The sequence below is a fragment of the Emydura macquarii genome, unplaced genomic scaffold (assembly GCF_026122565.2).
Source record: "Emydura macquarii macquarii isolate MOO-44397 ecotype Brisbane River unplaced genomic scaffold, CSIRO-AGI_Emac_v2 contig_1451, whole genome shotgun sequence".
Classification (NCBI taxonomy): domain Eukaryota; kingdom Metazoa; phylum Chordata; order Testudines; family Chelidae; genus Emydura; species Emydura macquarii.
This window is the reverse complement of record NW_027131588.1, coordinates 12,957,927-12,983,737: the sequence shown is the minus strand read 5'-3', so window position 1 is coordinate 12,983,737 and position 25,811 is coordinate 12,957,927. Positions and strand designations below refer to the sequence as shown.

General features: G+C 40.7%; 1 pseudogene; it reads right to left on the bottom strand.

Moving 5' to 3' along the window:
- Positions 1–13,006: 13,006 nt before the first annotated feature.
- LOC137156614 (5S ribosomal RNA) lies at positions 13,007–13,125 on the bottom strand (annotated as a pseudogene).
- Positions 13,126–25,811: the final 12,686 nt, after the last annotated feature.

The following is a 25,811-nucleotide window of genomic DNA, read 5'->3' as shown; positions in this document are numbered from 1 at the left end:
ATCCAGTTTCAAGTCCCTTTCCTGACTTAGACAAAGTGAGAACTCAAACTGAGGTCTCCCACATTGCAGATGAGTGCCTTAATCATAGGCTGTAGGGTATTGGTGAGGGGACGGGGCAGTACCTCCTAGTTTTGTGATTGGTACCTAAGTCCCCTTGTGAATTGAGCCTGAAAAAATGGCTGAAACAATTTAGCAAATTTGTGTCAAAGTTACAAACAGATTTTATTGACCCAAAATTGTATTTTTTTGTGAATAAACTATTCCTCTGAAAAACATTGTCCCAGCTCTCCTTATATTAGTGTAGCTTATTATTGCAAGCTATATATCAGTATTAGCATTTTTATACTGGTATAACTGCATCTACAGTACAGGTAGTACTGATTTATTTGTATAAGTATAAAATCATGCCCCTAACCAAAATAGCTAAATAGGTCCAAAAATGGTGTATCCATCAGGCCCTAATCTCCAGCTCTTATGGCTAGGAAGAAACACTCATCTTCCAATGACAACCAATGCAGGGATCTGTATGAGAATCTGCAGGGAGCCAGTAACAATAGATATGAGGGGTATAAACTGCCATGCTCATCTTGGTGACGTATTAATTTATGTGCCTGATGATGATTTAATGCCAGCATTGTTTACTATTTAATTGCTCGTTTAAAAAAGTAGATGGACAGTCACAGATCTACACATTTTACTGTGAGCAACGTCTCACTTTGGTGTTATAAGTGGGTAGCTTCAACACTTGAACATCAACACTTTGATTTTTTTTTCCTTCCCCAATCAAGTAGGAGCCAAATCCAAGGATCTCAACAGAGCCCTTGGAGATATTCAAGCCCTGCTGAGGGGGAGCCAACCTCAGAGAACTTGTAACAGGTTAGCCTTGTAAAGACCAGGAGTCCTGGAACTAGACAGCCCTGTTCAATCAGCCTTACCTGTGCAAGAATTAGCTGCCTCCCAGCATAAGGAGGCGGGACTAAGTGGTGTCAGGTGACTGCTTGAAACAACTGGGCCTCATAAAAGTTCTGAGAACTCAGTTTGGTGGAAAAAGTAATGGGAGTAGCCTAAGTTCCCATGGAAGACCCTGAAATAGGGTCTGGAAGAATTACAGGGAAGCAGCCTGGGAGTCAGGGCTCTATCCCAGAGAGATGAAGACTGATAGGTAACCTAGAATTGCTTAGAGTGTAAGGGGACTCCAGGGAAGGAGCCTTGGCTTCAGGGCTTTATCCCAGAGCCCGAGAGACTGAAAAGCAAACCCAGAGGGACTAGGAACTAAGCCCAGAAGGTGGTCTGAGGAGGAGGCCAAGTAGGAGGGTAGAAACTTTTGTTGTTTGAGGACTTTTGTTATCCCAAAGGGGATTGAACTCTGAGAGTGATCCAGCTAGAGGACTGTTAAATCTGACAAAAGACAGGGTGAGGGGAAGAGGAGGTAAGGAATCCCTGCAGCCCCATATTTGATCAGCTTGTGGTGTTACAGGGCAGGTAGGCCTAATGGAGCCCAGAATGATGCTGACTTAATTTATTTATTATTATAATCTATAGTGAGTAGCATCTCATTTTGACAACTCTGGGGGTTGAGCTTTTATCCCCCCCTCTCATCTGACCCCTGAACAGTTCACACATCATTGCAAAGCTGAACTTACTCTGTCCTGCTAGTGTTCATGAACTCCAATAGTCTCCAGCAAGCTCATGTTTTCTGGTTGCTTTGACTGGAGAAGAGTTTCCTGCATGTGTGTGCATTCTATGTGAAAAACTCAATGAAAATAGCATCTGCTGACTTTCCTGTTCACATGTGAAAGGCTTACCTAATGAGGGGCACAGTAGAAATACTCCTGGGACTAGCTCCAAGTGACCTCTCCAACAACCAAAGCACAAACATCTAATTCTCTTTCTGTTAAAGGATGTGGATATGCAGAAGAAGCACAGAAAGCTTTTATGGACAGTTCAGACATGATCAAACCCTGAGCCAACCATGGCTGGTTCTCAGGTGTAGTTCACATGTGAACCATGGCTACCTTTTTTGGAATGGTAGAATGTCAGCCAAATCAAACCGTTCTGAGGTCAGGTAGACATTTTAAAATTATCTAGTGCCATAGTTATACTTTGCGGAAATATAAGAAAAGGTTCCTTGCCCAGAGCAGCAACACAGTTTCTGTTAGACTTTTAGCAGCACCTAATTAAAATAGGTCATGGATGGAGGAAAAGAAGAGTGAGGGGTGTATTGTTTTTGTCTTTTATCTCAGATGTGAATAATGTTAGGCATAAGTGGTGATGCAGTCTGCATTGGAAAGGAAGTTACTTGTGCTCCTGTTAATTGCCATTTGGTTGGTGGTAATCTTTTTCCAGTCATCCACTCTTGCAATTCACTGGTTAGACAGAGATGACTAATGCCAACTAGAAAATCTGCAGCATAACCATACTTCAAATGTCTTAAACATCAAGTATGTTTTGTGGATTACTCAGAGTGTCTCATTTGTTATCTATCTTGACTCAGACGTCTCTATTGATGATGTATGGCATGTGTATGTAAAGAATATTAATTTTTATTTTTATGAATGTTCAAGTGTTGCATGAAAAACAACTCACAACCAAGTTTTGACACTAATAATGTTTGTAATATGACTAAAATTGAGACATGGTGTTCGCTTGTTCTTGTACTTAAAATATACTGTTTTTCAGTTAAAGAAATATTTAGAGCTTTAAGACACTAATTGTACAGAGAGTTAATATTTGCAAAGGAAATATCAGTTCTAATGTTGGCTTTCTTACATTTCCTTTTTCTGAATCCTTTTGCTCATATCTGTGTGGCCAGGCTCTACAGCCAAACTGTTCTCATAGTCTACAAAATGCAAAGAGTTATTTCTTTTCAGAAAGAATCCAGGGCTTTTTGTATCTTGTGGCAACAAATCCACAGACCAAGTGTATCAATGGGAAACTCAAAGTTATGGTTTTCAGAAGCCCTGTTACAAACATCATTACTGGAAAGTACAGAGCATGTCTTTGCAGGGGTCTCAAGCACCATAGCACTAGAAGATTCATGAAGGGCAGAATAATACACTGAAATGGAGATTACCTGCAGGACATGGAAGTCACCTAAACTGAATCTGTAGCAATGGCCTCTGCTTTTTCAGTGGTGGTTAATATAGTTGCATCGCCTCGCCTACTAAATACTTACTTTGACATGTTTTTTATTAATAGAAAAATAATGGTTGGCAGTGAACATAGAACTAGAAGTTAACATAGTGGCTAAGGTCCATCTGGTCTCCAAATTCAATGGCTCAGTTTGCCTGAATCCAGTAACGTCTCTGAACATGTGTTCAGCTTTAAGCATATGAGTAGCCCATTAAAGTTAATGGGAATTTGATGTCTAATGCCCTTAGGTGGCTTTCAAAATCCCACCCAATGTCCTCAGTTGACTACTTAGGTACTTTATGTTAAGTATCTGCTTAAGAGCTTTGCTGAAGCAAGGTTTAATGCCTGATTCTGCTCCCCCGAGGTCATTGGCAAACTCCCCTGGATGCTATATGATGCAGGATTGGGCCTTGCTAATTAGCTTGAAGACTATCACTACATCTCCTCTGGTCAATTGTGCTCCAGATCCAAATTTGTTCTAATAGTTTAGAACTACCTTACAACTATTTTTTAAAAATACATCAGTATGGTTTGAAGAGATACCAAATATGTTGATTTGTACAAATCTCTGTTAAAAATCGTGTTGATAAATGGTATGGTCAGTTAGTTGGCCACAGTTTTGTTTGGTATGAAATATACTCAATAGAACAAATTAACAAATCTGACGGACATTGGTTATGTGCTACAGGAAAAAGGTTCTGTATGATACCAGTCTCCAAAGAGCAGTCCCAGGTAGAAATATTACATGCATCTTACACAGAAGATATGCTCCCCAAAGATACATCCCTAAAGCATCTTTTTACAACTTGTTTACCAGTTAAAGGTACTACATATGTCACCTGAAACTGAATTTAATTAATCCTCTTTTTACTTTGTGTTACCATCCCTTTATCTTTTGTTTTGAACCCATAAATTCCCAGTCACGGTGCACCCTTATCTTTTTTCTGAGCACATGCATTCCAGATACTAATGGGCATGAACACACCACCTGGGTTTGTGCGGGTAACTCCTTTCCTGTTGCCTTGAGGAAATAATCAATGTCCTGATGCTGACAGTTTTCCTATCTACTCAAGCCAAGGCTTGCTAATGCAAGGTGTTACACTAAGTACTCCATAAGTGTACAGGATTACAACAAAGACACTGGCCAGTGTGGGCTATACAACTGCTAGACTAATGCTTAATAATATGTATATTTAATTCTGCCTACAATATATATTCCAAGCATTTATCAGCATAATATATATGGATGCTAGCCAGTGTATGTTAATCCACAATAGCAAAGGTACATATCACTTATCGGTTGTGTGAACATTCTATAATCACGTTACTTAAAAATGGTTTATGTCTCTGTGCCATTTCTTCATGACGTAGGAGCCACAATTCCTAACTTCATGATAGAATACTTGTAAAATTCCAGCCTGTAAGGGCACAGTTCAGACTCCAGAGCTGTCACTCCCTGTACTTTAATTTTTTGCCTTCACCATAATCTGTGGATTTCCGGATCCTGCGGCCTGTCCCTGAGCTGATGACGCAGGCCTCACATTCCTTTGTGGGCTCCAAATTATAATTTTCAATAGGCTGTCATACTTCACCAGCACTAAACACAGCAAAAATATTCTCTTCTTCCCTTGTTTTGCTAATTTCAGGAGCTAAGTAAAAAGCTCCTTTCACCAGAATCAGATTTCAGGTGGTTGAAACATTTTCATTCAAATATTTTCAGTAGAAAATGGGTTTTTCAACTAAAATGAAAATTTAGTTTGATTTTATTTTTTACTTAAATAGCCCACACCCTTTGTACACACTCCTTTTTCTATTCCTCCACCCTGCACTCTCTCTTTCTGGAGGACAGAGAAGAAAAAAGAGCATTGAGTGAAAACTGAACATGTTTGTTCATGAAAAACAAGGACATTTTAAGTATTTTGAATATGTTTTTTTCATTTCAAATGTTTTCACAAAAATAGCTACTATTTTTATCACTGGCCATATCTTTTTTTCTCCTTCTACTTTCCAAAGTCTTAAATTACACATTACAATGGATGTGGAAGTGAATGTCATACTTAGATAGATTTGTGTCCCTTGGGTTTGTCCTTTATGCAAAAGTGTTTTATAGAGATGCATATACAATTTCATAGAAAATGACAAACTTCTTATAGGTTTTTTGGTTTTTTAAGTATCACATAAAAATCTACAGCAGAGTTGTCATTTAATCTACATATGATATTTTTAAACCTCAAGAGAGGTTATCATTTCCTTTTAAAATCTAGAGGCCTTCTCTTTAAAGGACAGTATCAATATTTTCTCATTCACTAAGCACCTATGAGTTGTGATGGATATGTACATGTGGATGCATTCTTGAATATGCCTTTAAATTACATGTTTGATGGGTAATGCAAATCCTCATGTTTAAAGTGAAGTGTCATTTGACTTCAAATCCACTTACTACTGTAGATGTTCCTGCTGTTGCCAGATTCTGATGTTTCCATGATGTGCTCAATCAAGTCTTCTGAGACGTTCTTCCCATCAATCAATATCTACACTGTGCATTAGGAGCACACAATTGAGGCAAAAATCAAAGGCATCAGTGCTCAGCCAGCCAGTTAGGAGGGCCCATCTGAACAGAACTTGCTGTCAGGCAGCTGCATGACAATACCTGATCAGATCTTCTATAAATCAGGGTCAGAGGTCAAGCTGACATGACTACATAAGATAGCATGAAGCAGGGCGGGAGGATTCCTGATATGGACAGCAGTAACGCTAAACAAATAAATAAATAACACATGAAGCCAGACTGACCCAGAAGTGCCAAGAACCTGTCAATCTTTGCATCCCAGTGGCATATGTCGATGATGCAGTATCTAATGAAATGATCTTTTTTCCATATTCCGTTCCACTTGTATGTTGTGCAGGAAATAGCAGACATGTAACTAGATGACACTATTTAAAAGATGAGCCATCAGTCAGTATGTAGTGAATGGGAGTTGTGCTTAAGCATCTTTACTATGGAAGAGTAATTGGTTTCAAATGCAGCAGACATTGGGATAATTGTCTTTAAAAAAAAAAATCTCTGTAGTTCGAGGTTGATTAACAATGCTTCTCTTAGGAGCTGTGAGTGAATCACATGCTAATTAAAACCATTTAATTTTGGAATAGGCAAGAACTCAGGTCATTAGGGCCTGATACAGTTCCAATGAAATCAGTTACACCAGGGATATATATGGCCCTTTGTGTTCATTGAGTTGATTTTCATACTCTGTCGGGGTATGTTTAATAGGAAGAAGGATTATTTTGTAGTAGCTATACTAAAACTTTAGAGATGTGTGTGGGTATCTGGAGTATTCAGGTTGTTATCGTGCAGCTATTGCCTTTGGCAACATGGGGTACAAATGGAGATGTGGACAAGTCTAGCAGAGTTAAGGGGATAGAATAAAAAACAAAACAGACTTTGTTGTGCCTAATTAATTGTTTGCGTCTGCATCTTTATTCATTCCATCTCCTTAAAAATAGCAAAAGAACTCTGGAGTCTAGAAAATGAATGCAACTGTGACACAATATACATACAAAAGTGGATTTGAAAATTGTGAGATAATTGGACAAACATAGCACTGAACAACTTATTAAATCCTCCTACAGTAAAATAAGAGGAAGGTTAGTTCACAGCCTCCACAATGGAAACTATCTTGGAGAAACTGTCATCCAGAGGAATAAGCAGAGAATTGGGAGTCAAGCAGTTTTAAGTTCTAATCCGGCTCTGCCACTGATTCTTGTGGGACTTTGGACCAGGTAACTTCACCTGCCTACATCACTGAAGGGGTATTATGATTAATTTAATGTTTGCACAGTGCTTACCTTACAAAGTGCTATGAAAATGCTAAATATTATAGCAAACAGTTACAAAAATCTGTTTAGATACAATGGAACCATTTAGATACTGGAACCTGCGATACTGGCTCAATTTTGCTCAGTCCTTTTATCAGCTAAAACTCTCCTTGAATGCCTTAAGAGTTTGGCTTACTAAGGATTGAGGGAGAAAAACTGCATAAGAACCTCCGGAGTTTAACTGACACATTTCAGTTCCCTTTGAACAGATTAGTATTATATTATCTAAAACAACACAATGTATAACTATAGTTACAGTATAATTAATGTAGGAGATCTTATAAATATTACCCCAATATGCTTAATAATCTTAAAAAACAAGAAGTCAAGAGACAGCAGGGACCATCACCAATCCCTGTAGTTCAGAAAGATTTCCATTCTAAACCTTTCTTTTTAATTCCTCGTAACTTTCTGAAAACTTCATCTCTAAGGCTGAAATTTTCCATGCTTGGTCTGTGCCTGAATGAAAAGCAGTCTGGGAAACTTGAGCAAAAATGGTTCAACCATTTGGGAGCAAGAAGAGGAGGGTTTTTTTTAATCACTTCCTATTTTAAAATATATATTGAAAAATCTTTCAGAATAACTGTACGCTAAAATAAATTGGGGATTAGAAAGTTTGTTTAGCACAAAGATGACCTACAGAGAAGAAAAATGGTTTTGAGAGTTCTGATGAAAATTAATTTTAATTTCATTTGGTTATGAACCTTTGAAAATTGTATTGCATGCACATTACAATTGATAATGTATTTTAGCAAGGTTAGGACTGAAGGTAGGCTGCCTGTACATGCAGCAGTGGCTAATTTGATTGCATCTCCAACCTTTAACTATGGTCCCTTGGCACCAGCTTCCATAGATGGACCCAAGGTGGAAGGACCAATAAGGACACAGGTTCTGTTTGCTGCTCCTCTCCTTATGTCCCTGATCATATACTTAATTTGTAGTAGGTTGTGTAAGAATTGTATACTGCGTACTTTCCTCATAACTGAGTATATTGGTTTCTGTTCTGCGTTTGGCAGACAAATAGAACACAGGTTGTAGAAAACACCGTGATATTGTATTACTGAGAAACAGATATGATCATGCAATGAAAGCTTGTATGCAGAGATACAAGAGCCCTTATGCAAGTGAGGGATTGAGCATATAGAACTCTGTTCCACCCCTGCTCTGTCACTGGCATGCTCCCTCCCTCCTCTTACAATATGGAAGGTGTAGGTTGCACAGGGGCTTCCATCTGCTTTCTTCCAGCATAGAAATCTGTGAACAGGGGGAATGCTCTACTGGCTGTAAAAGTCCACTTTGCATCACTTAAGAACCTAGCCTGTTATCTCTCTATTGCTAATTAGCAGACTGAAGATCTTCTGCAGACAGGATTTCCAGGTGTCAAATCATTGTTGTAGCTCTTCTCTGAACCCTCACCAATTTTCAAGATCCTTTTTTAGAGTGAGGACGCTACAAATGGACACAGTATTTCATTAATGGTCTCATACAGATGGAGTAGCTCCTCTCTCCTCCTACTTGATATTCTTCTGTATGGTATTATTACATTTCTAAGGAGGGGCAGGAGGAATTGCAACAGCTTCATAATGGGAGCTACTGTTCAGTTGATTAGTTACTATAACCTGTAAGTAAATTCCATAGTTACGGCTTGCTTTCGCATGCTTCAGCATTCGGGTGAAGGACTCAAGCAACTCTTGTCTCTTGACCTTGTTGCTATGAAGCCTACGTGTAGGTATGGTCTCTGTCACAATGTCAACACTAACTGCTCCTATCGTTTCCGTTTAAACAGCCTTTGGAGTTTCTCTCCCAAGTGATTTGGCTCAGAGAAGTGCAAACCATCACTGCTGAACTGAGATTGATTCCTCTTTACCACTGAATACATTGCTCTCGTGAGAGAGACACGTCGCTCACAAGACCTGCAAAAGAGAATGTCTGTTGCTCCAGCTGCTCATAGCTCCCAAGCAGCATATAACTATAGCAAAGTCAAGTCAAACTTACTGTAGATTATGTTATTCAGAAAGGCTGGCTGTTACCAAACTCGACTTGCCCTACTCTCAGGCTTTCAAACACTATGCACTGGTCTCTCTTAGTATTTTTTTAAAAGAATGTGGACAAGTTGGTCTCAATATGAGAGAGAGAGGTGAGGTCGATCCTCCAGTGTATACCAGCTAGTCTTATTTAAGTCAAAGGGGAATTTTGGCTGAGTAAGGACTTCAGCAAGTAGATAAGAAAATATAATGTAGTTCAGTGAACTTAGCAGGGCACAAAGCTGAAGGCAAAGAGCCTTTGACAATGGAGAAATAAGAGTTATGAGCAACTGTTTGCCCATGTATAAAATGGAAATACAAGAAAAAAGCCAGTTAGATTATTGCTGAAAAGAAAAATGTTAGGATTTTTTAAATCCAGTTCTTGTCCAGGCTACTCCTCAGGCCTAATTCACCACTGTTGTTCCAGTTGTATCCCAGTACAACTCCCTTGCAGTCAGTGAAGTTACAATGATGTACACATGCAGTAAGTAATACATTAGTGAATCAGACCCTCTAAAGATTCCCCCCCCCCCCCCATCTTTAAATTCATTTCAGGTTAATGTTAGAGGCTTGCTTGGGAGCAGTAGCATATTAAAAACTTCATTTCTTTTACTGAAATTGTCAGCTTCAGCACAAAGCCACTCTGCAGAGAAAATAGTGCTTAACCCTATTCCCTTCTCTCTTACACTCTTTTTTATTGTATTGTGTGTGTATGAGTTTCTTCCAAAGAAGGATATAAAACAGACAATAAAACCCAAACCATTTTAAAAAAAAGGACTTGGATATATTACATAGCATCAAAGTTAGGCAATCCCGTTTCCCAAAAACCACTTGGATCCTACCTCCAATGCGTTTTCTATGAAATCCTATGGTTGCTTCTCCATATTTCATCAGCAATTTACATAGTGTTTTTGCTAGGTGTGTTGCCTGAGAAGGTCATATGGAGCCTATTCAGTAGAAATAACACTACCTGACAGCAAGGTTCTCTAAAATGGGATGTTCTGTGTATAACAGGGAACGTGGTCAGCGTGTGGTAAAGTGATACGCAAGAATATAGCCAGAAAAGGAGGAGTACTATGAACAGGATTTTTCCACCATTCACCAGCACTAGCAGAACATGGTTCACATTGTGTATCCATCAGCACTAGACTAGATGCCTGCTTATTCTGGGCACATGTCAAGAGAGAACCAAGAACATCACATCGGTATGCACTACATACCTGCAACCAAGATCTGTGGGCTTTGGGTAGTCCATACTAGCAGATTTCGCAACAGTGGATTTTGCACTGTTGACGCCTATTTAGCTTGTGATCCACTCTGATCCCCAGATCCCTTTCTGCAGTATTCCTTCCTAGGCGGTCATTTCCCATTTTCTATATGTGCAATTGGTTTTTCTTTCCTAAGTGGAGTACTTTGCATTTGTCTGTATTGAATTTCATCCTTTTTATTTCAGACTATTTCTCCAGTTTGTCCAGATCATTTTGAATTTTAATCCTATCCTCCAAAGCACTTGCAACCTCTCCCAGCTTGGTATCAACCTCAAACTTCATAAGTGTACTCTCTAGTCCATTATCTAAATCATTGATGAAGATATTGAACAGAACCGGACCCAGAATTGATCCCTGTGGGACCCCACTCGATACACCCTTCCATCTTGACTGTGAACCACTGATGATTACTCTCCAGGAACTGTTTTCCAAATAGTATGCACCTACTTCAGAGTAGCTCCATCTAGGTTGTATTTTCCTAATTTGTTTATGAGACGGTCATGTGAGACAGTAACAAAAGCCTTACTAAATTCAAGATATACCACATCTACTGCTCCCCCTCCCATCCTCAAGGCTTGTTACCTTGTCAAAGAAAGCTATTAGGTTGGTTTGACACAATTCTTGGCAAATCCATGCTGACCATTACTTATCATCTTATATTCTAGGTGTTTGAAAATTGATTGCTTGATGATTTGCTCCATTATCTTTCTGAGTACTGAAGTTAACCTGACAGGTCTGTAATTCCCAAGGTTGTCCTTATTCCCTTTTTTATAGATTGGCACTATATTTGCCCTTTTCCAGTTCTCTGGAATCTCTCCTGTCTTCCATGACTTGTTCTTCAAGTCTGGTATAGACATGATAACGTATTCTTTAATATGTACTTAGCTAGTTGAGTTAAAACATGGGGAGCCTTGGAATATATCTAGGAATGGACTGTGGAGGTGCAATGGGTCCAAGCTGCAGAGAGATCATCAAATGCTGAGAGTTCCCAACATTAGGAGTATTGAAACCTTGTACAGGTAGGGGATCAGATCAGAATCCTGACTCTTCCCAAATTCAGTAGTGTTTAGAACCTGTATATGTGATTGATTCAATATGAATACAGGGGCAACAGGCAAAACTGAGATCTGTAGTCAACATTTTCCTTAAGTTTGGGGGTGTGAAGAGCTTAGGTGTAGGCCAGCACTTCAGAGGATAACCTGGTAAAAAGAGAACTATTATGTTTACTTCATTGAAACAAAATTTGCATTGCAACCTTCCAGCAAAGAGTATTATATTTTATGTCACACCACTTTATTTATTAAAATTCAGAACCCTAACACACAAGAACCCCAAACAGAGACAAAGCAGGCTGCTTCCTAAAACAGAGGCACAACTCACCCCGCCGTCCTTTATGCTGGCTCGCCCGCAGACTTGGATTGCATGCTTTCCTACACAGCCAACTCACCTGCAAGCAGGATCAGGCAACACCTGACCAAGTTAAAGTGATAGCTTATAATACAGTTATCAATACACCACAAGAGCAAAGACATTTTTATGGAGCAGAATGTGTGTTAGTCCGGCATGAGGCAGAAGCACAGCAGAAAAGTCAGAAATGAATAATGAATTTTATTAACTGGGAAATGGAGGAGAAATGAAGGGGGATGACAACTGTGATAAAATAGAATAAAAAGCCAAATAATATTTTAAAAGTAATGATAAACTTGCTTTCATAATGGAAGGCATGGGATTAAGTGATAAAGGCGTAACAATGAGTATGAGAAGAAAAGGAATTTACACACTAAAAATAACGTGTTCCATTCATTTAAAGTTTTGATTGCTTGACTGGAAAATTTTGTGTTTCCAGATGCCGGGGAATAGAGTATTTGCTGATGGCCAGATTCTGCTACTTTTACTCGTATTGATCAGTCCCTTACTCTGTGAGAAGCCCCGTTGAATTAAATAGGGTTCTTTGCAGGGTAAGATGCAGCTCAGTCTGTGTAAGTGCGTCAGAGACGGGCCCTCTCTTTCCAGACCTCCAAACAACTGCAGCCTTTGCTTTTGCTGCCTCCACTCCTTGCGGCAGGGCTGGTGGCAGAGGGGAATGGCCGGGGAATGTGACTACCTATTCTCCCAGTCAGTGGAGTCTCTTGTAGTAGAGTTTTGATGGGGCTATGCATAGAGTGAGGGACTAGTCACTGTGAGTAAGGCCTGGTCTACACTGATGGCAAAATTCAGTGGCAGTTGACGGGAGATATGCAATCCACGTTGAGTAGCTTGCATACCTCCCATTGACTTCCTAACTTCTACCTATTGTGGGAAATGCTCTCCCGCTGATGCAGCATTACTCCTTTTGCAGGGGTGGATTAACGGCGTCGACTTTCAGATTGATTGAGCATGTCTCCACTGCCACTCAATCAATACGGCAGAATCGATCCAGTGGCACCAGCAGTGCCACCGTCAATATAGATGACCTAAGGGTTGCAGCAACTTAGGAGTGAACTTCACTCTCTTAGATGTAGAAATTCTTGCATTAGCACTTTTCATCCATAGACATCAAAGGTCTTTGCAGAGGAGAGCAGTATTATTATACTAATTTTACAGATGGGGAAACTGAGGCACAGAGCAGTCATATGACTTGCCCGAGGTCACTGGCAGAGCTGGGAATAGATCCCAGGTCTCTGGCTAGTGTTTTATCCAATTAGGCTACACTGCCTTGTTAAAAGCTGCCTACAGCACCTGGGATTCCCAGGCAGTCATCCATCCAAGTACTAGCCAGGCCTGGGATGGTTTACCTTCTGAAATCGGATGAGATCGGGGGCATTTGATCCAGTATGGCCTTTTGCAGTAAGTAGGCTAGATTGTGTCTTTAGCCAGCAGCATGGGTGGTGCATAAGTAGCCCTGGCAAGCACTGTATCTCAGAGACACAGGCCCCTCCCTGTTTCCCTCTTGCTTTGCAGAGGATAGAAACTTGCTGCTGGCTTATGCCAACACATATAGCAGCATATTATGACACCCTCATGGGAGATTGGCTGTGCTGATCATTGCACTGGATGGATGGAGGCAAAACTTTGCCCCTTCCCCACCCACAAGTGTTCAAGTGGGGATTTAGCTGACACCCACAACAAGCTAACTTGGACACACCTGCTCTGGAAAGGCTATGCAGGACCAGCAGGTGTGTGTGTGTGTGGGGGGGGGGGGGGCGTGGTGTTGATTACACATAACACTGCTGTTCAGCCATCGATCTCAAAACACTTTACAAAGGAGGTCAGTAACATTATCTCCATCTTACAGATGGGGAAGGAGGTGAAGTGACTTGTCCAACTTTACCTAGAAGGCCAGTGGCTGAACTGGAACAAAAACCCGGGTCTCCTGAATCCCAGTCAGCGCTCTAGCCACCAGACCACACTGCCTCCCTCGCTCCCGCTTATGTCCCCATGTGGGAACCCATGTTTAGTCACAGTCTGACACTTTTATTTCCTCCTGAGAGACTGCCAGGTTGTAAACCCCTAGCTTAATTGGGGAGCACTTGATAATGAGACTGCTCCTGTGAGTAACTGCTCACCAGGCTGAGTAAAGGTTCACAGTTGGCCCTTATGTTTCCTAGCCTGTCACTCCATTCTGTTCTCTAGACCTTTCCTTTAAAAGCATAATCATCCCTTTAAAACTCTTCCTCTCCCCACCCCAAAAGGAATACAGCAGGAGCTAAGTTGCATTGATGCTAAATTCCCCACACAAGTCCCTTCCCAGACCCAGATGAAGCAGGGGAAGCGTATGCAATCAGCCCCTATTGAAAACAATTGGAGTCATGCTAAGTCAGTCCTGCTCTCAATTACTGTAATGAAGTGGTAAGGGGACTGTGCATGTGGAAGGAGTTACAGAAAAGTTGAGTTTCCATGTAGAGCTCTGCAGCACGATTGCAGTGCCTGGGAGAAGCATTTTCTATAAAGTGTCATGGTAGTATTACCTTTCCCCTTCAATCTAATAAATGTGAAGTCACTACTAGGCTATGGCCAATCCACACCTCCTGGGCTTTGAACCAGAGACTCTTGGATGCAGAAGGAACAAACACTTGGCCTAAAGGAGAACCAGCACTAGCTGCCAGGCATGTGTATGCTTCCCACTAACCACTAGAAGGCAGGCTAGCCACAGTTTGCTGATATCTAATTGTCTGCCAGGCCAGCATTGGTCCACTTTTACACAGCATCACTAAATCGCAGCAGTACTCTAGCAGACACACAGGCTTGGTGGTGTATCATTTGGCCATAGGCGAGATATAAGAGGCCAGATTGACTCGTTAGCTCAAGGAGGATGCCTGTGGCTCACTCAGGTGATTCATGCAATAGAGGGAAGGCAGCTTCCTTCTGCCAATCAGGTCATCTATTGTGGAGGCTGACGGTGGATGTGCTGAATTTGTGTAGCTTCCTTGGCTATGTCCCCTTCTTAGGCAGCACTGCCCTTTTTTTTTATATATATATATATATATATATATGTCCTGGCCACGTGTAGGTTCCCTGGAATAATGAAGGTTGCAGCCACTTTATTCCATGGTAGCAGCCATTCTTCCAGACTTCCCATTGCTATGGACTCGCAACCCAAAGTAATACCCCCCACACATTGTCAGGAGGCTTTGAACCTGTCACTTTCAGCACCAAAGCACATGTGGCTACTACTTGAGCATAAACCACAAGAGTTCTGTAGCACTTTAAAGGCTAACAAATTAAATTAAGTTAAATTAGTTAGTCTTTAAAGTGCTACAGAACTCTCGTTGTTTTTGCTGTATACAGACTAACACGGCTACCCCTCTGGAACTCTTCTACTTGTGCTTAGAGTCACTCCACTATGTAGAAGCACTAGTAGGCTGTTGGCCTCCCTGTGGACTAGGCAGTAGATGGGAGATGTGACCCTGTACTTTCTTCATAGACATTATAGCAGCAGAAAGTTAATGTAGCTGACAGAGGGAGGATGGTTCAGTGGTTAGGGTGGCTTGAGACTTGGGAGACCCCCATTCAGTTCCCTGCTCTGCTACAGCCTTCTTGGATGACTGTGGAAAAGTCACTGAGCCTCTCTGTGCCTCAGTTCCCCATCTGTCAAATGGGAATAATAGCACTGCCTCCCTTCACAGGGATGTGGTCAAGATCAATACCCTCTTTTATCAAAGACTCTTGTCATTGTAAAGCTTGCTACTTTTTTTAAAGTGACTGGCTAAAGAGAACTTTCCCCGGTTTCTTGTTGTATAGAGCCTGCAGAAAACTCCACCATACCTGCTGATTCACTAAGCCAATTAGTATTGCCTAATTACTGCTGGATGAAACCTCATTTGTGATATTTTAAAACCCCTTTAAATTCTTTCAGATCTAAACCAAAAATCTCCTGTAAGTCATCAGTCTTTGATGTTAGGTTGTCAGATTCATGTTAAGTATTAGCACTCCAGCTACTCTAAAGCTTGCTGTCTTCTCTAGGTGACTAACCTAATTGGAGTTCTCCGAAAATACAGGCGCCTCCTTCAATTTAATCCTGTGGAATTGGCTGGTTGCTTTCAAGATGAACATTTGGTGGAAAATTTGAATATTTTGGGGAGTGGTGTGGGAGGGGACAATGTACCCAGTTCTGTCAAATTTCTTACTTTCACTCTCATTTTCCATAATGTTGGTGGCTCATCAGCTTTGACTTGAAATGATTAAGATAATTTTAAATTTGTTTTTCTCTGTGCCAGGAATTGCAGTAAGTGTCACATTATTTTACCGACATTAAATTCACCAAGAAAGCTGGTGATGTGCCAGCAGAAAATTTGTTTGCTATTTGGCATAAGAAGACTTTGATTGTCTTCTGTGGAAAAGAGGAGATATCTTGGGTTTTACTTTCCCCTTCTTTACACTGGTGTAAATTAGAACTGATTCTACTGAAGGCAATGGAGTTACTTATTTAAAACTAATGTACGTGAGAGGAGACTCAGACCCCTAGTCTAATAGGGATATCATCATTTCAGGCTCAGAGTAATTTTTTCTGCCAGCTTCAATGGCTGTTGGATCAAGTTCTTAGTCTTGACTCCTAAATAACATTAGACTGGAGGTCTCTCTGCTCTCCAGAGCGAAGGGCATTGCTCAGATAACATTTTCCACTTCAATAAGATTCAAAGTCAGATATCTCCACTTACTACGCAGACTGAACACTACCTCTGAAGAGATTGTTCCTTCAGGTCAGACTTGTGGTCACTGCTAGGGCAGCTTGTATTAGATCTGTAAGAATGTATGTGGTCTGTGGATTAACCAAAATAAATTGAATTTCCATCATTGATCATTTTTTAATTCTAATTAAGCACCAAACATGAAGAATAAAATTATTTCTTTCCATAGTATGACAATATGAGCTAACATCTACTGATCCATTTTGCACTGAGTGCCGCTGACTTTTTAAAAATTATTTATGGATTGTCTTGAATATACGCAGTGCTTTAAGAACAGCTTAAAAAAAAACAACAACCCGGACCTGAATTTTCAAAAGAGATCCCCCAAATCACTGTCTTCGTTTGAATGTTTGGGCCCTAATTCCTGTTATTCCTATCTACCCAAACATGCACTTTATTCTATCTTCCCTCATAGCTCATGTTTTCTAGACCTTTCATCATTTTTGTTGGTGTTTTCTGGACTTTCTCAAATTTGTCCACATCTTTCCTGAAATGTGTCACCCAGAACTGGACACAATACTCCAGTTGAAACCTAATCAGTGTGGTGTAGAGCAGAAAAATTACTTACTTACAACACTACTGCTAATACATCCCAGAATATTGTTTGCTTTTTTGCAATAGTGTTACACTGTTGACTCCTATTTAGCTTGTGATCCTCTCTCCTCCCGAGATCCCTTACTGCACTGATGACTCTCTGGGAACTGTTTTCCAAATAGTTATGCACCCACCTTATAGTAACTCCATCTAAGTTTTATTTTCCTAGTTTGTTTATGAGAAGGTCATGGGAGACAGTATCAAAAGCCTTACTAAAGTAAAGATATCTGACATCTACCACTTCCCTCCATCTACAAGGGTTGTACCCTGTCAATGAAAACTATTAGTTTGATTTGACATGCTTTGTTCTTGACAATTCCATGCTGTTACTTATCAACTTCTTATCTTCTAGGTGTTTGCAAATGGATTGCTTAATGATTTGTTCCATTATCTTTCTGGATACTGAAGTTAAGATGACTGGTCTATAATTTCCCAAGTTGTCCTGAGTCCCCTTTTTATAGTTTGGCACTATATTTGCCCTTTTCCAGTCCTCTGATATCTCTCCCATCTTCCATGTCTTTTCAGAGATAATCACTAATAATGCAGGTATCTCCTCTATCAGCTGCTTGAGTATTCTAGGATGTATTTCATCAGGCCCTGGTGACTTGAAGACATCTAACTTGTCTAAGTAATTTTTAACTTTTTCTTTCCCTGTTTTAGCCTCAGATCCTACCTCATTTTCACTGGCATTCACTATTTAGATGTGCAATTGCTACTAACCTTTTTGGTGAAAATGGAAACAGGCATTTAACACTTTTGACATTTCCACATTTTCTGTAGTGATAATGATTTTAGATTATGTGTTTTAAAAGGGTTCATTTGTCCATCTAGCTCAGGGGTGGGCAAGCTACGGCCTGAGGGCTACATACGGCTTGTCCTCCAGGTCAGCTGGTAGTGGTTATGGAGCGGTGGCAGCTGGTGCTCCCCCATCCTGGCTTCAGCCCCTTCCTCCCAAGCCCTTCTCCCACTACGTGGGCCCAGCAGCACCCTGTCTGGAGCCACTCCCAGCCCCACACACAGCCCCACCCCTCTGTATGGCCTGCCATGCAATTTCTATATGTAGATGTGACCCTCAGGCCAAAAAGTTGGCCCACCCTTGATCTAGCTAGTTGGATTTTTAATAGATTCAATGTATAAAATTGGGAAATATTTTGTTAGGAATTTTAAGTTGTGTTCCTTGTCAATAGAGCACACTTGAACTTTTTAACCGTGGTCCCCAAATACCATGTAAAAGAATTGGGGCTAACATACTGAAAATTTGGGAAGGAAAAAATATTGTAAGCAAATAGTCAAAATCCTTGACTGGAGAGCTGAGAAGAGACTGATTTAACAAATTGACATGACTAACTTAAAAAGCAAGACCCTGGAAACTTAAAGATAATCTTTGCCAAGAGGCAGGAAAAGCTTGACTATCATGTATCCAACAGGGATGGGCCAGCTGTTTCAGAAAAAAATAGAATATGCCTAATCTTTGCTCTAGACCCAAAAAGAACTGAATGGAGCCCAAGGAAAAAGTGTTGGAAGGTCCTGAATTATTTGGCTAATTTGTCTTTCTTGACTTTGTCTTTCAGTATGTAATTACTATGAATGCTTGTAACTGGAAGGTTTACTACAGAACTAAACGACTTGTACTTACGCCTTCACTGTTGTTTTTAACACACATACTATTATCTAGCTATATTTTCAACACTCTATTTATACTTGTTCTTTGTCCTTTGTAGTGAACTTTTCATTTATATGAATTAGTTCTGGATACATGTATGAGAAAGCACAACTATGTATGATTATAGCTATCTGACAATGGAGTTAAAAAGTTGAGCAATGTCAGTATTTTCCTGTGACCCTGATAAGCATTGGTGTTCCAGACCTTCCAAAATCTATGTTCCGTATCAGCACAGGATACACTTTGAGCATTCCACCCCTTCCATGTGTTCCCAAGACTCAGCATCTTATTTAGCTTCCTCATTCCTTTTCCTAAGGTGTAAAGACAACATAGAAATAAGCCAGTGTGATGAGGAAAGCACTTAAATGCTAAGAGAGTATGAAGGTCTTAATATATTAGCAAAGTTCCACTTTCTTACATAAATACCATATCATTAGTATTTGCTTCTACTAATAAAGGCCTCTTCAATATAATTATACTCTAATGCATTTTGCCAGTTACTACAGGATTAGAATAAATGTTAATATAAACTGGGACTTTTTATTTCTTTCATTACCTTCTTCTGATAAAACCTAAAAAGCAATACTGTGAGTGACAGACTACCATTAAAAGTATATATTAAAACACTGAAAGCATAAATAAGATGGTCCCCTCTTACTCAGCCTGCCTTAGATCCTACATCCCTCTCTGGGTCTATCTACAATGCAAAACACACACACATGCACACACAGAGCTCTGCAGCAGTGAGTCACAGACCCTGGGTCAACTGACTCCAACTCATGCTATGAGGCCGAAAAGAGTAGTGTAGCTATTTGGGCTTGGGCTGGAGCCTGGCCTCGCTGGGTTGACTTGGGCTCTGAGACTCTCTACCACAATTGTTCTTTTTTTTTTTTTTGGTAGTGTAGATGTACCCTCTGTGTCTGAAAACACACAGATGTAGATAGGCAGGGGAGAGAGCGTTAGGGGCTCCTTGTTCCCTGGCTCTGCCTCCAGATCAGCAGGGATTGCATTGGTTAGTTAATACAACCTGAGCTTATGTTATACTCTGACAATATTGTATAATCAGGTGCACTTTATTGGTACATCAGCCCATTCAAACAGGCAAGCACACTATGAAAGCGTTACAGGGAGCGCAAACCCCTGCAGCAAAGCACCTGCTGTTCCCCTGGGCTTAACTGACCTGAGAGCAGAGTTTGAAAGAGACCCACAGTGGGGAGTGATGGGATTCTGACTCTGCCCCTCACTTACCAGCCAGTGTAGCTGGTTGGCTGGCCTCCTGGTGTGGGGGGAGAGAGCTGCTTTACGAAAAGGAGTGGAATAACTTGTTTTCCCCTTCCCAGAGCAAAGGGGAAGCAGTGGGTGATTTGGGATTATGAGTCACAACTTCTTCTCTGGCGTGGCCCTGAGGCAGGCGGCTAATACTCACCCTTACATGGGGCAGACGAAGTTGAATGTTACAGCCTATACCCTATGTAAGTGCAAGGTACCATGACATTTATTTTAAAAATATTGCATTTTCTGAAACTCGGTTATATCCACGTGACAGGTTTGGTGAGTGATACTGATCAGATTAAGGGCTTCACAGAAAGGAAGCAAAGGCAGTAAGGACTGCCTTCAAGAGATTTTACTAAATACTCCAGCGTAATGTGTCCTCAGACAACACAAATATACAAAAGGAAATGCTACACTACAGCACATAAGGTGAAAAGAGTCCAGCAGCTATCAAGGCAGATAAAGGGAGGGAGCTTGCATGTGTGCAAAGAAGATTAAGGAAATAAAGTGAAGAAAAGTTAGGAAAGATGATCAGAGAGGGCTAGTTTGTATTGTAGATCTGTGCAAGAAGAAACAAGCAATTAAAGTGGGCCCTCCAAAGAGTGGTGCTGGTACATTTGAAAAGGAGAGTCTGATAGAATCAGAGCAAAGTGCAGAGGAGCTTTTGTAATAAATAAAAGAAAACCTTTAAATCCATGCTCTGCATTCTCTCCCCGCTCCACACTTATCATCCGGTGTCAGCTTGTTTTATGGCTGTTGTCATTTTGATGTTTTCACTCCCCGTGCTCTGTTTGCACCCACTGACTTTCTCTGAACTTGCAGATCAAAGAACCTAACAGCTTCCCTTAAATGGGTGAGGCTGTTCTAAAGAGAAGCAAGGAGGTATGTAGCCTCTGTCTTTCCTGCCTGTGATAATCCTTGGGTTAGACATGGGTGCCTCCTTCTGTCTGAGTGTTGCAAACCCCATGGGGCACCTCAGTCAACATAAAGAGAGGTCTTCTCAATACTAAATTACAACAACCAGTCTCTCTGCTTTTGGAGGGGATGGGAGCTCCTGAGTCCCTTTCTCCAAGCCCTTTCAATGTGGCTTCAGGCTCACAACCCCCAGGAAGGGTGAAAGTTCACTGTGAGGATTGCTGGGCCTAACCTGCCCGCCACTATACCTACGTCTATTGCCTCCTTGTAGAGGTCTGGGATCAGTGAGCCTCTTCCTTGAGGACACTTTTCCTGAAGCTCTCCAGGGGCTTCTTTTGGGAGTGGTAGAGCTGCTGTCCACACTCTCCCAGAGCTGCCCCCCACTTATTGGAATTTCCTGTTTTTAAAACCCCTGTTGCACCCCTGGTATGATTGACAGGGAGGGGGAGAGAGGCAGTTATCCTAGCCCACAGTAGCGCTTAACCCCTTTGTCACCAGTGCAGGATGTGTACACCCTCTCACGCTGCCCCATTCAGAGTAAAGGCACACAGTATGAATACCCTCCTGGAAATGGAAACAGATAATACTCTCAATAGGCTAATTCCTATTCCATTAAAATAATAATTATTACAGAGCTGCACAAGGATAATCTTCCCACCAAGAAAATAAGATAAAATTAAACAAACAGCTAATCACATTGTGTCCAATTGTGCAGTGAGGTTTTATAGGCAACGGATGTAATTTTGTTTGTTAATTTGCTCAGCCAGTAGAGCTAGTTCAATTTTGTCATCACAATTTTTTCAATAAAAATGGCTTTTCTAATGATGCTGTGGCACTAACAGAAAATGTTTGTATTCCTCAATTTTTCACTGGAAAATGAAGCCATTCACTTTGATTTTAAATTGAAATGAAAATTTTGGCTTTTTCCCCCTCCTTTTTTTCTTCCCCTCCACCTTTTTTCCACAAGACAAACAAACAACAACAAAAACAAGCCCTATTAGCTCATATATTTATTTTAGATTCTGGTTTGCCAGAGGTTATCTCACAACCAGATTCTGCTCCCTTTACTCACCTTGAAAATTAACTTACTTCACAAGTAGTTCCACTGATTTCAGCATCCAGCACAAGCTCTTCTTGGTATTTAATGTATGCTCTTTGTCTAAGTAAATCTCCCAGGAAGAGAATTGTATATGCAGCACAGTGTTTCGGGTTGGTAGGTTCTTTTCTTTTCTTCTTTTTCTTTTTTTAAAGGTCATGCTGCAAGGTGTTAGAGAAGGCGGGTTGAAAAAGTGCACCCTGCACTTGGCGTGGAAGGTGATGAGGTTAGTGATGGTGGTTCGTGCCTATGGGAGTTCATTCCACAGTGAGCTTTCTTGGCGGGCCCAATCTTCTCAGCCTAATGTTGGAAAGCTCCATTGTGCCTGAGGAGCAGAGTTGTTGAGCATGATCCTCTTCTGAGAGCTTTAGGTGATCTTTTAGATTGCTGGACTGAGGACTTGGAGTGCTTTGAAGACCAGGGCTAAAATTTTGAACTGACTCGGTGGTCTATGGGGAGGCAGTGTAGACAGCAGAGGACAGGTTTGATGTGCTCACGGTGGCATTTGTTGCTGAGGAGAAGCGCTGCAGGGTTCTGTACTAGCTTCAGCTTCCTAAGAGCTGATGGCCTCCTGCTCAGATCTATTGCATTGCTGTAGTACAGATAAGAAGTGATGGAGTATATGAGATCAGGTCACGGGACAGAACCTCCTAACCAACTTGTGGTTGCTTTCCCCACTTGCACATGAAGCAGCAATATCGGTAGTCCATGAAATATACTAATTGAGTGCCTTATGCATCTTTACTTCCCGGCACACAATCAAGTCTTTAAAATACTGAAGGCCACAAAACAGCCCTTAGATAATAACAGTGTTTGGTTTTTTAAATCTAAATTATATACTGCAGTATCCTGGTGAGTTCTCAAAAGAGAAATATTCTAATTGGATATGTAAATTACAAATGAAATTAAAGAAAAATGATAAAGTAGTTATGTGCCATCTGATTTAATTTTGAAAAGGAGCAATTATTTTATTGTGTAAAAATATATATATAGAATGAAGTTAATGTTTTAACAAGAAAATTTAAAAGTAAATGAATCAAAACACTTCACATAACATGAACGAAATACAAGCAAGGGGTGGAAGGAGTGGGAATGGTAAAGGCTAGATCTGGCAAGCAGGTGATTACAGTAAAACGGTGAGAGTGGGCAGGTTTCTCAGACTGAGAAAGGAACTGTGAAGTGGTGAAGATATGAGATGAAGGCACCTTAGCAATGTAATTATTACTGGAGTATGCTGTGACAGTCAAGGTCCAGACACCCCCTGGGGAGAAAAGGTTTAACACCCTCCCCCCAGCACACAATAAGCAGTTAAACTGACTGATTGCATACTGTCATTGTACTATAAAAATATATTGCGTAAGGTAATTTATGAAAGCTTGCAATGTTCTAAACCCAATAGTCATGATGAGATATATACAGGCTGTGGTTATGAATTTATGTATTTGTGCATATAGAAAACTGTGCTCCTAAACTTCAGGGTGGTGAGCAGTCAGACTGGAAGGCACACCTACCAAAACAGTTGTTCACATGAAACCGGTTTCAAGTAACTATCAGTTGTCCAGCCCAGGAAAGGACAATGATAGACCAGTTGAATTAATGGAAAGATATGGAGACAACTGGAAACTGAGAAGAACATCCCAGCTCCCAAACATCAAATCATGGTGATCACCATGGACTGAGAGGGGTAAAAAAAATCCTTTTAAAAGCAGGCTTGGTAATGAAGCTTTAATCCAGAATTTGAGGGCCAGGCTTAAGGCTGGAGGCTGTTCATGAGTGCTGATCTCTCCTATAGCTAAGGTGTATGCTGTTCAAAGGTAATGATTTACTCATAATAAAAAAGGGATTTTATCTAATATGAAAGGGTAAAGTCTAAGATTGCGTCTTTATATTTATTTTCTGTATACCTTGTGCATGTTTGCCTTCCCTTACAATTTATCTTTGAATATATGTTTTTTCTATTAAAAACACATTTTTTTTTTTATTATTACCCCACGCAGGCCTCTGTTACGCAAACTTTGTGGAATGTGTGTGCCAAAGAAAGTTGGTATCTGCAGGGCAGATACCTATGGAGGTGATGAACCAGAAGGGAAAAAGTCCGAGTGTCTATTAGCTGAGAACTCGGGGAGACATATTTGGGGAGACTTTGGATAGGAAAGGCTGCTGGTGTCACCCCACAAAGAATAAATAGGCTGTTGGGAACCAGAGTGATACCTTGTGCTTGTGGGCAGGCTACAGGTGTCAGGAAATTGAACCATAGCTACAAAGCATAAAGGCCACCAGTGTGATAGTGCAGGCAGTGACAAAATCCTTTATTGGTCTGGGTGGACCCCAAAATGTCAGACATGCATATATTAATTTATGCATATTCTTTTGAAATAGTTTAAGGGCCAAAACCTGATCACTAGAGCTCCTTGGAGAAAATCTGAATGAACTGGCATATATGGATCCATCAAAATGCTTTGTGAAATTGGCTCCGTTTTGATAAACTTTTGTTTTGGAAGAAACCTGGGAAAGATTATGACAATGTTGAAACATCCTGTTTTGACACAGTTAGAACAAAACACTTTGATTTTTTCATTTTCAAAATGCCTTTTAGATATGAATTTTTATTTTGTATTAATTATAATACAACGGCGGGGGGGAATCAAAAGAAAAAGAAAAAATTTGGCCCCAAAACTAAAGAAAAAAATTCAGAAAACTCGTTCATGGAGAAGTTTAAAATTTTTGCTTTTCCCTGATTTGGAATGAGTCCAAATTTTGGAATCTTGATTCTTCATAAAACAGAATTTCCATCCTCTGCATACCTCTAGTGCTCACTTTTTACTTGCACAGAGTCCCACTGACTTCAATGGGGCTTCTTACATGAGTACAGTGAGTGGGCTGGTTGTATTTTGTTTGTCATATAAGAATATACATCAACCCCTGGGTTGCCCAGATTTAGGCATCTAAGCAAGTGGCCTGATTTCATAGTTGCTCAGTACCGAGAACTACCACTGACTTCAGTGTGGTTGTAGCTGGTCAGGATCTCTGAAAGTTAGGTGATTAAACATGGTTGCCCAAGGCTGAAAATTATAGCTAAAATCTTCAGTCAGCATGATGAAAAGAATTCTGAAAGAAAAGGCAGGTGGCAACTTTGAAAATGTAGGAAAAAATAGAAAGAAGAATGAATAGCCCCGTAATAAATACTTAAATATTCTACTGTAGTAGTCTACAAGGTTACAAGCGTTACTGCAGCGTTAGTAAGTATTACTACAGAACACTGTGTTCTCTATTGACAGAATGAGAAGCAGGCAAGTTTCATGCATCTTTAATAGTTTAAACTGTATTTGGAAAATGCAAATTGGAAGCCTTTGCATCTTATAAGATGTTCTAAACTGAAAAGTAGTGAGTTGGTGATGCTATACATTCTCTGCACTGCACGTCCTGCCGGAAACTACTTTAGTGCCACTGTGAGACAAGCTCTTTCTCTAAAAATACAGTGTGAGGAAATATCCTGGTCTCTACTTGCTCTCCCCCAAAGGGAGTAGGATTTGGCAGTGTCATGCAGGTGGTGACTACAGAGTAGCGTGCAACACAGACCTCTGCCAACTCCTTGCATGCCATCACACCGGGTAGTTTCCTGCAGCTGGGCAGGGCATGCATGGGGCAAGAGTATTTTCTGTTATGTGGCTCCTTCCAACATCTCTACCCCCCCCAGTGAGGTCTTAGGGACCATGAAGATGACTGGAGCCAGCCATGGAATGGCTATACCATCTGAGCGATAGAATGCTTCCTTCGCCCCTGTTTCTCTTTCCAGTTATTTGG